Source organism: Marmota marmota, unplaced genomic scaffold, assembly GCF_001458135.2.
Source record: "Marmota marmota marmota unplaced genomic scaffold, marMar, whole genome shotgun sequence".
NCBI lineage: Eukaryota > Metazoa > Chordata > Mammalia > Rodentia > Sciuridae > Marmota > Marmota marmota.
The window spans coordinates 3,525,794-3,534,193 of NW_025999977.1; positions in this window are offsets into that span (position 1 = coordinate 3,525,794).

Sequence of the window (8,400 nt, forward strand, 5' to 3'; positions counted from 1 at the left end):
TGTGTTTGTGTGGTTGTGTTTTTTTTTTGTGGGAGAGGGGAGGGTGGAGGATGGGAAAGGCAGCGGAGCACAACAGACACTAGTATGGCAATTTGTAAATCAATGGATGTGTAACTGATGTGATTCTGCAATCTATGTATGGGGTGAAGGTGGGAGTTCATAACCCACTTGAATCAAAGTGTCGAATATGATATGTCAAGAAATTTGTAATGTTTTGAACAACCCACAATAAAAAATTAAAAAAAAAAAAGAAAAAAGAAAAATTCAGCTATGGACTCACCATCTTAACATAGCTTTCAATTTCACCATTTTCTCCAGTCCTTGTTCACATGCGTAAAATAGTCAAACCAATTCTACACGGAGTATACAAGGTTTGTATTTTTTGACTTTTTTACATAAAATTCTCTCATAAGGAGTGAAGACACCAAAGTTCAGCGATTGTCAGCTTAATATTTTCTCAGATGCCAGTATTGAGAACTTATCCCAAAGTTACTACAGGTAAGGAAAAGCAAAGGCTCCATATGCCCACGTATTCCCACAAAGTACTTCTCCAATGCTGCCATAACTAGAAAAGGCTTGCAGGATGTCGACTTCTAATCTAACCAACACTTGTCCCACCAGCTCCCTCCAAAGTTTCCAAGTCTGATGGTTTGGCTTTTAGAACAGAGTTGGAAAGAAACTAGAATAGGTTGGAAACACCCTTCCCACCAGTCAACTTTTTAAAAACTGATTCATACACTCTGATGTGCCCTCTTTAATATCTGTCCCAATCTAACTTTCAAGAAAAGAACTAACGGTAACATCTAGGATTTTCACCATGCATGAGGCTTGACTCTCAGACTCTTGGGATTATCCTGGCAGACTACACTAATGTGTGGGAGAGAGAGGTTCAAGGATTGAGGGGTGCCAGTACCGGAGGAAGAAGATTTAGGGATGATATGAAGAAACACCATTAATGATTGAAGACATTGTCCCTAGGGAAGACAGGAAATTTATAGGGAGACAAGGGGTTGTGCCATACAGCTGTGAGAAGAGAAATATGGTAACATCAATGGCTGAAAACATTTCTTTCTTTACTCTTGATTTCAAAAAGTGGTTGGGAGGTATGCTGTCAGATTTAATATACAAAGTTTTTTAATGCCTATTGTGTGTAGGACACTGTATCATTTTAGCACTAAGATGAAAAGATGCACAATATGGCCCCCTGCCTCAAGAAGCTTACACTCTAATTGTGGAGGCACAGACATTTCACAGTAATTGGTAAGATGTATGTGCAGTGTGCCATGGAGACATAAAAAGGACTTTCAGCTTGATTTGTTATTCCAAGAGAGTTTCCTGGGATAATAATATTACCTAACACCTATGGGACTAACTGTATGACAGGCACTATTATGAGTTACCCAGGTAAAGGGTAGGAGTAGCAGCAATATTAAAGAGCAGCTGTTACAATATGCAAGCCCTATGAGTGGTTTGATTTTATCATCATACTGAGTTTATTATGGAAGATCATACTGAGTGGCTGGTACTTTATCCTTAAAGTGATAAAAAGCTACTGGAGCATTTTAAGCTGAGTAGTTACATAACCATATTGGTGTTTTAGATGGTTCATCCTGACTGCAGATCTAAAAACTTGAACCAGGGGGAATAGCTGGAGGAAATGAGAACCCACACTAGGGCGATTATGAAAGAAAAGGAGTAAGAACAGATCAGGAAATATTTGAGGATCAGTATGACAGATCTTGGTAAATGGCAGTGGAAAGAGAGAGAAGACATGACTCCCAGGTAGGTTCAGTTTCACAGAATGTGACCTGTACAGCCTTGCTTAGAAAGGCCCCAAACATTTAATATTCAGCTGTCACCATTTTGAAATTATTTTTGAACAAGAGGCCCTGTATTTTGTTTGCCCTGGAAAAAGTGTGTGTGTGTGTGTGTGTGTGTGTGTGTGTGTGTGTCTGTCTGTCTGTCTGTCTGTTTATTAAGTGAGAAAGCAAGGATTTGACTGTTCCCCACAAATAAACTTGAAACAAGATATCAAGTCCATACAGAAGACACATGGAGAAGGCAAAAAACAATGATCCCTTTTATGAGTGCTCCTCTGTCAGGAATAGTATGGGACCTTTTCTGTGGGCTTATATCCCTCATGAATTCAATGGAGCCCTTTTTGCTTATATTTGTTGTGAAGTCTGAGAATCTAGTTATACTTCTGCTTGTGGTAAAGAGAGAATCTGAATTCCATTTCGTTTTATTGAGTATGAACATCCAAAATAGATACTTTTAGCAGGCATTTGACTATATGCAGACTGAGTCTGATATTTAGGGGGAGAGATCAGAAGATAGAGGAGAATTTGAACCACAGGAGTCCATGAGATGTTCCAAAAAAGAAGAGAGTGACAAGATACAAATGTCAAGTATAAAAACACTGGTGAAGAACAGTGTGTGAAAATTCCAGGGGGTAGAGTTTTGAGAAGAAGAGAAGGGCCAGTATAGGAGGCTGAATAATGGCTTCCCTAAAGATGTCTGGCCCTTATCCCTGGAACCTATGAATGTTACCTTACATGGGGAAGGTTTTGCAGATGTAGTTAAGAATATTAAGAGGGAGATTATGCTGAGATCCAAGTGGGTCCTAAATGCTTATATACACGCAGAAAATGTGACCACAGAGGCTAACATGGGAATGATGCAGCCACAAGCCGAGGAATATACCTCCAGCCACAAAAAGCTGGAGGAGGCAAGGAACAGATTCTTCTCTAGAAATTCTGGAGAGAGTGCAACTGTGCTGGTGCTTTGGTTTTTGCCGATTGAAATTGATTTTAGATTTCTGGCCTCTAGAATTGTGTGAGAATAATTTTTTTAAGCTAACAAATCTTTGCTAATTTGTTGGAGTAGCTTCAGGAAACTAATATCATTGGCTATGTCAAATGTAGTAGAGACTCCTTTAAAGTAAGAACTGAGAACTCTCAGCTAGATATAGCAGCATGAGGCCATTGATGAACTTGCAGAAAATTATTTTGGTGGAAAGTAGACAAAGAGATTGTAAAGGATAAAACTTATTTTTCCCCACTCCCTAAATCCATACTAGCACTGGAAATCAGGGAAGTTGCCTGATTTCCAAAAAACCTGAGAAACTTCTCAATTAGAAAAATCATACCTAACACAGTGGCAATTTAACACTGAAAGGGACAGCAGATCTGTTTTCCAGGAACCTTTAAGCCCCTGAAGAAGTGGGCAGGGGTCAAACCATCCATAGACAGCAGGCAGTGGGACTGTGGAGCCACAGCAGGAACCCAGTGTTCCGTACTGTGAGTGGCATTGTGTCAGGGTGCAGCTGACAGGTCTCTGCACACACGAGCATTAGGATTGGAGGGAGAAGCAGATCAGTGTCCCAGGAAACTTCAGGTCATCCAATGGGCACCAGAAGTAGGAAAAATCAGCTGGGACCATGGCAAAAATCCTTCAGATTAATTTTTGAATTTCCCCCATTGGGTTGGTCAACCTCTTCCTAACCAGGATACACTGAAGGGAAGGAAGCTCCATTCTCTGTTCACGTGGTTGTAACAAAATATCATAAACCCAGTGGCTTATAAACAATAGAAACTTACTTCTCATAGTTTTAAAGGCTAGGAAATCCAAGATCTATGCTGGAAGATTTGGTGGCTGGTGAGGGCATTTTCTTTCTTTTTTTTTATTATTTTTTTAATTTTTTATTGTTCGCTGTTCAAAATATTACATAGTTCTTGATATATCATATTTCACACTTTGATTCAAGTGGGTTATGAGCTCCCATTTTTACCCCACATACAGATTGCAGAATTACATCAGTTACACATCCATTGATTTACATATTGCCATACTAGTGTCTGTTGTGTTCTGCTGCCTTTCCTATCCTCTACTATCCCCCCTCCCCTCCCCTCCCCTCCCCTCTTCTCTCTCTGCCCCCTCTACTGACATTCATTTGTCCCCCTTGTATTATTTTTCCCTTTCCCCTCACTTCCTCTTGTATGTACTTTTGTATAACCCTGAGGGTCTCCTTCCATTTCCATGCAATTTCCCTTCTCTCTCCCTTTCCCTCCCACCTCTCATCCCTGTTTAATGTTAATCTTCTTCTCATGCTCTTCGTCCCTACTCTGTTCTTAGTTACTCTCCTTATATCAAAGAAGACATTTGGCATTTGTTTTTTAGGGATTGGCTAGCTTCACTTAGCATAATCTGCTCTAATGCCATCCATTTCCCTGTAAATTCTATGATTTTGTCATTTTTTAATGCAGAGTAATACTCCATTGTGTATAAATGCCACATTTTTTTTATCCATTCGTCTATTGAAGGGCATCTAGGTTGGTTCCACAGTCTTGCTATTGTGAATTGTGCTGCTATGAACATCGATGTAGCAGTGTCCCTGTAGCATGCTCTTTTTAGGTCTTTAGGGAATAGACCAAGAAGGGGAATAGCTGGGTCAAATGGTGGCTCCATTCCCAGCTTTCCAAGAAATCTCCATACTGCTTTCCAAATTGGCTGCACCAATTTGCAGTCCCACCAGCAATGTACAAGTGTACCCTTTTCCCCACATCCTCGCCAGCACTTGTTGTTGTTTGACTTCATAATGGCTGCCAATCTTACTGGAGTGAGATGGTATCTTAGGGTGGTTTTGATTTGCATTTCTCTGACAGCTAGAGATGGTGAGCATTTTTTCATGTACTTGTTGATTGACTGTATGTCCTCCTCTGAGAAGTGTCTGTTCAGGTCCTTGGCCCATTTGTTGATTGGGTTGTTTGTTCTCTTATTGTCTAATTTTTTGAGTTCTTTGTATACTCTGGATATTAGGGCTCTATCTGAAGTGTGAGGAGTAAAGATTTGTTCCCAGGATGTAGGCTCCCTATTTACCTCTCTTATTGTTTCTTTTGCTGAGAAAAAACTTTTTAGTTTGAGTAAGTCCCATTTGTTGATTCTAGTTATTAACTTTTGTGCTATGGGTGTCCTATTGAGGAATTTGGAGCCCGACCCCACAGTATGTAGATCGTAGCCAACTTTTTCTTCTATCAGACGGCGTGTCTCTGATTTGATATCAAGCTCCTTGATCCATTTTGAATTAACTTTTGTGCATGGCGAGAGAAAGGGATTCAGTTTCATTTTGTTGCATATGGATTTCCAGTTTTCCCAGCACCATTTGTTGAAGATGCTATCCTTCCTCCATTGCATGCTTTTAGCCCCTTTATCAAATATAAGATAGTTGTAGTTTTGTGGATTGGTTTCTGTGTCCTCTATTCTGTACCATTGGTCCACCCGCCTGTTTTGGTACCAGTACCATGCTGTTTTTGTTACTATTGCTCTGTAGTATAGTTTGAAGTCTGGTATCGCTATACCGCCTGATTCACACTTCCTGCTTAGCATTGTTTTTGCTATTCTGGGTCTTTTATTTTTCCATATGAATTTCATGATTGCTTTCTCTATTTCTACAAGAAATGCCGTTGGGATTTTGATTGGCATTGCATTAAACCTATAGAGAACTTTTGGTAATATCGCCATTTTGATGATGTTAGTTCTGCCTATCCATGAACAGGGTATATTTTTCCATCTTCTAAGATCTTCTTCTATTTCTCTCTTTAGGGTTCTGTAGTTTTCATTGTATAAGTCTTTCACCTCTTTTGTTAGGTTGATTCCCAAGTATTTTATTTTTTTTGAAGATATTGTGAATGGAGTGGTTGTCCTCATTTCCATTTCAGAGGATTTGTCGCTGATATACAGGAATGCCTTTGATTTATGCGTGTTGATTTTATATCCTGCCACTTTGCTGAATTCATTTATTAGCTCTAATAGTTTCTTTGTAGACCCTTTTGGGTCTGCTAGGTATAGAATCATGTCATCTGCAAATAGTGATAATTTAAGTTCTTCTTTTCCTATTTTGATGCCTTTAATTTCTTTCATCTGTCTAATTGCTCTGGCCAGTGTTTCGAGAACTATGTTGAACAGAAGTGGAGAGAGAGGGCATCCCTGTCTTGTTCCAGATTTTAGAGGGAAGGGCATTTTCTTAATAGAAGATGAGTTCTGTATCCTCATGTGGTGGGAGGGGATAGCTAGTGTTTTGGGGCCTCTTGTATAAGAGTGCTAATCCTATTCATGAAGGCTCTACCCTCCTAACATAATCACCTCCCAATGGCCCCACCTCCTAAAACCATTATATCAGGGATTAGGTTTCAACATATAATTTTGAGGGGACACAAACATTCAGTCTATAGCATACATCTCAATAAACTCACCTCAGTAACTCTGGAGAAGCTAGTGCTGTTGACTGGTTTGGACTGCTAAGGAAACAGAAGATGACTTTCATAGTTCCTGAAGAAACCCAACCTACTATAACCAGTGATTAATGCAGAGGTTTATTTTTCAACTTTTTTATTTTGAGATAATTATATGTTGAAATTGCAAAGGTAGTGGAGAGAGAGGTCCTGTGTACTTTTCAGCACACAATTACATCTTATGAAACTATAGTACAGTGCCAAACCAGGAAGTTGACATTGGTACCTGTGTGTGTATAGTCTTTATGTCATTTTTCACATGTGTAGATATGTGTAAACACAGTAAAGATGCAGAACTATCACCACAGAGACATCCCTCATGATAACTCTTTACATCCCACCCTCTGACCCCTGGAAACCACTAACCTTTCTTCTATCTCTATGATTTTTTTTTTCATTTTGAGAATGTTATATAAATGGAATCATGGGGTTTGAGATCTTTTAAAATTGACTTCGTTTTCATTCATCATAATGCCCTTAAGATCATCCAGGTTGCTATAGCAATAGACTGTTCATTTTTATTACTGAGTAGTCATCCATTGTGTAGATGTGCCACAATTTAATCATTCATCATTTTAGATTACTTTGCTTGTTTCCAGTTTCTTGGCTATTACAAATAAAGCTATATGAGCAATTGTGTACAGGTTTTTGCATTGACAAAAATGTTCTTTTATCTAGAATAAATGCCCAGGACCTGACAAGAACAACTCAGAGGAGAAAAACAACTCTATTGCTCTGGGCCCAGTGAAGGAAATCTGCTCAGTTCATGCTGAGGTTAAGAGAGAAAAAGAGACAGACAGACACAAACCCAGAGGGATTTGAGTTTATTTAGAGAACACTTTGGGTAATGTGGAGACTTGTTTACAGAAAAACATAGGAGGCTGGTACAACCATCTTCAACTGTTTTGTGCTACTGTAACAGAAGACCAGAGACTGGGTAATTCAAAGAGAAAATAAATTTCTCACAGTTCTAGAGGCTGGGAAGGCCAAATCAAAGTGCTGGCTTTGGGGAGAGCCCACTTGTGTCAGGATATGGCAGAGGGCATCACATGGCAAGACAGTATATACAAGAGAGGGAAGAATGCCTTTCTTGCAATGACAGTGTCTATTCATGAAGGTTCTGCCCTCATGACCTAATCACCTCTTAAAAGTCACACCTCTAAACATTGTTGCATTGAAGATTAAGTTTCCAACACATAATCTTCCGGGGAACACAGTCAAATCATGATAGTTGGAAATTATGTCAGGTAATTTGTCAGGTCCTGTACTAGAATGGCAGAATGGACAAGGTGAGAAAGTGACTGCATTTGAGATATAATTGGTAGAACTGAAAAAACTTGATTCTGGATGCAGCATATGAGGGAGTTGGAAAAGAATGGCATCTACATTTCTGGCATGCACAACTGCGTATTATTTCTAGAAATAAGGCATATGAGACAAAATCTGGGGAAAGCAGTATGTTCATGCTGGACATGCTAATTTGAGATGCCAAATCACACCCATGAATAGAGGCCAACTAGCTGTATATCTGAAACTTGGAAGAGAGATTTAGGCTGGAACTATAGAAAAAGGAATCCTCAGAATACAGATGAAGCCGTGAGAATGCATGAAACCACCCATTGCAGGCTCAGGAAAGAAAAGGATCTGGAGATAGCCAGAGAAGAAACCCCCAAAGAGAATGGTCAGAGAAATAGAAATCAGGTGTGATGTCAAGAGAAGTCCAAGAGAACGTTATTTTTAAAGAAATAAATGGTCAATTTTAAATGTTAGGTTAAAAGAATCAAAACATACACCTTGGGCTGGGGCCATAGCTCAGGGGTAGAGTGCTTGCCTAGCACGCAGGAGACCTGGAGTTGATCCCTACCACCTTGTACAAAAAAAAAAAAAGACAAAAACAGATATAACTTATAGCATTTAACTGACCTGGAGAATTTAATTTTAACTCAAATAGTTAAGTTGTTCTGACTTTGCTGGACCTAGTCCTGTTTCATATGAATAACCAGGAATCGTGCTATTGAGTCAGCAAGCACTGCCTCCCTATTAATGTAAAGTCTGATCACGAATAACAATGACTGATGCTGTTTGAGGCTTTTTGCACTTTGCACCCCTG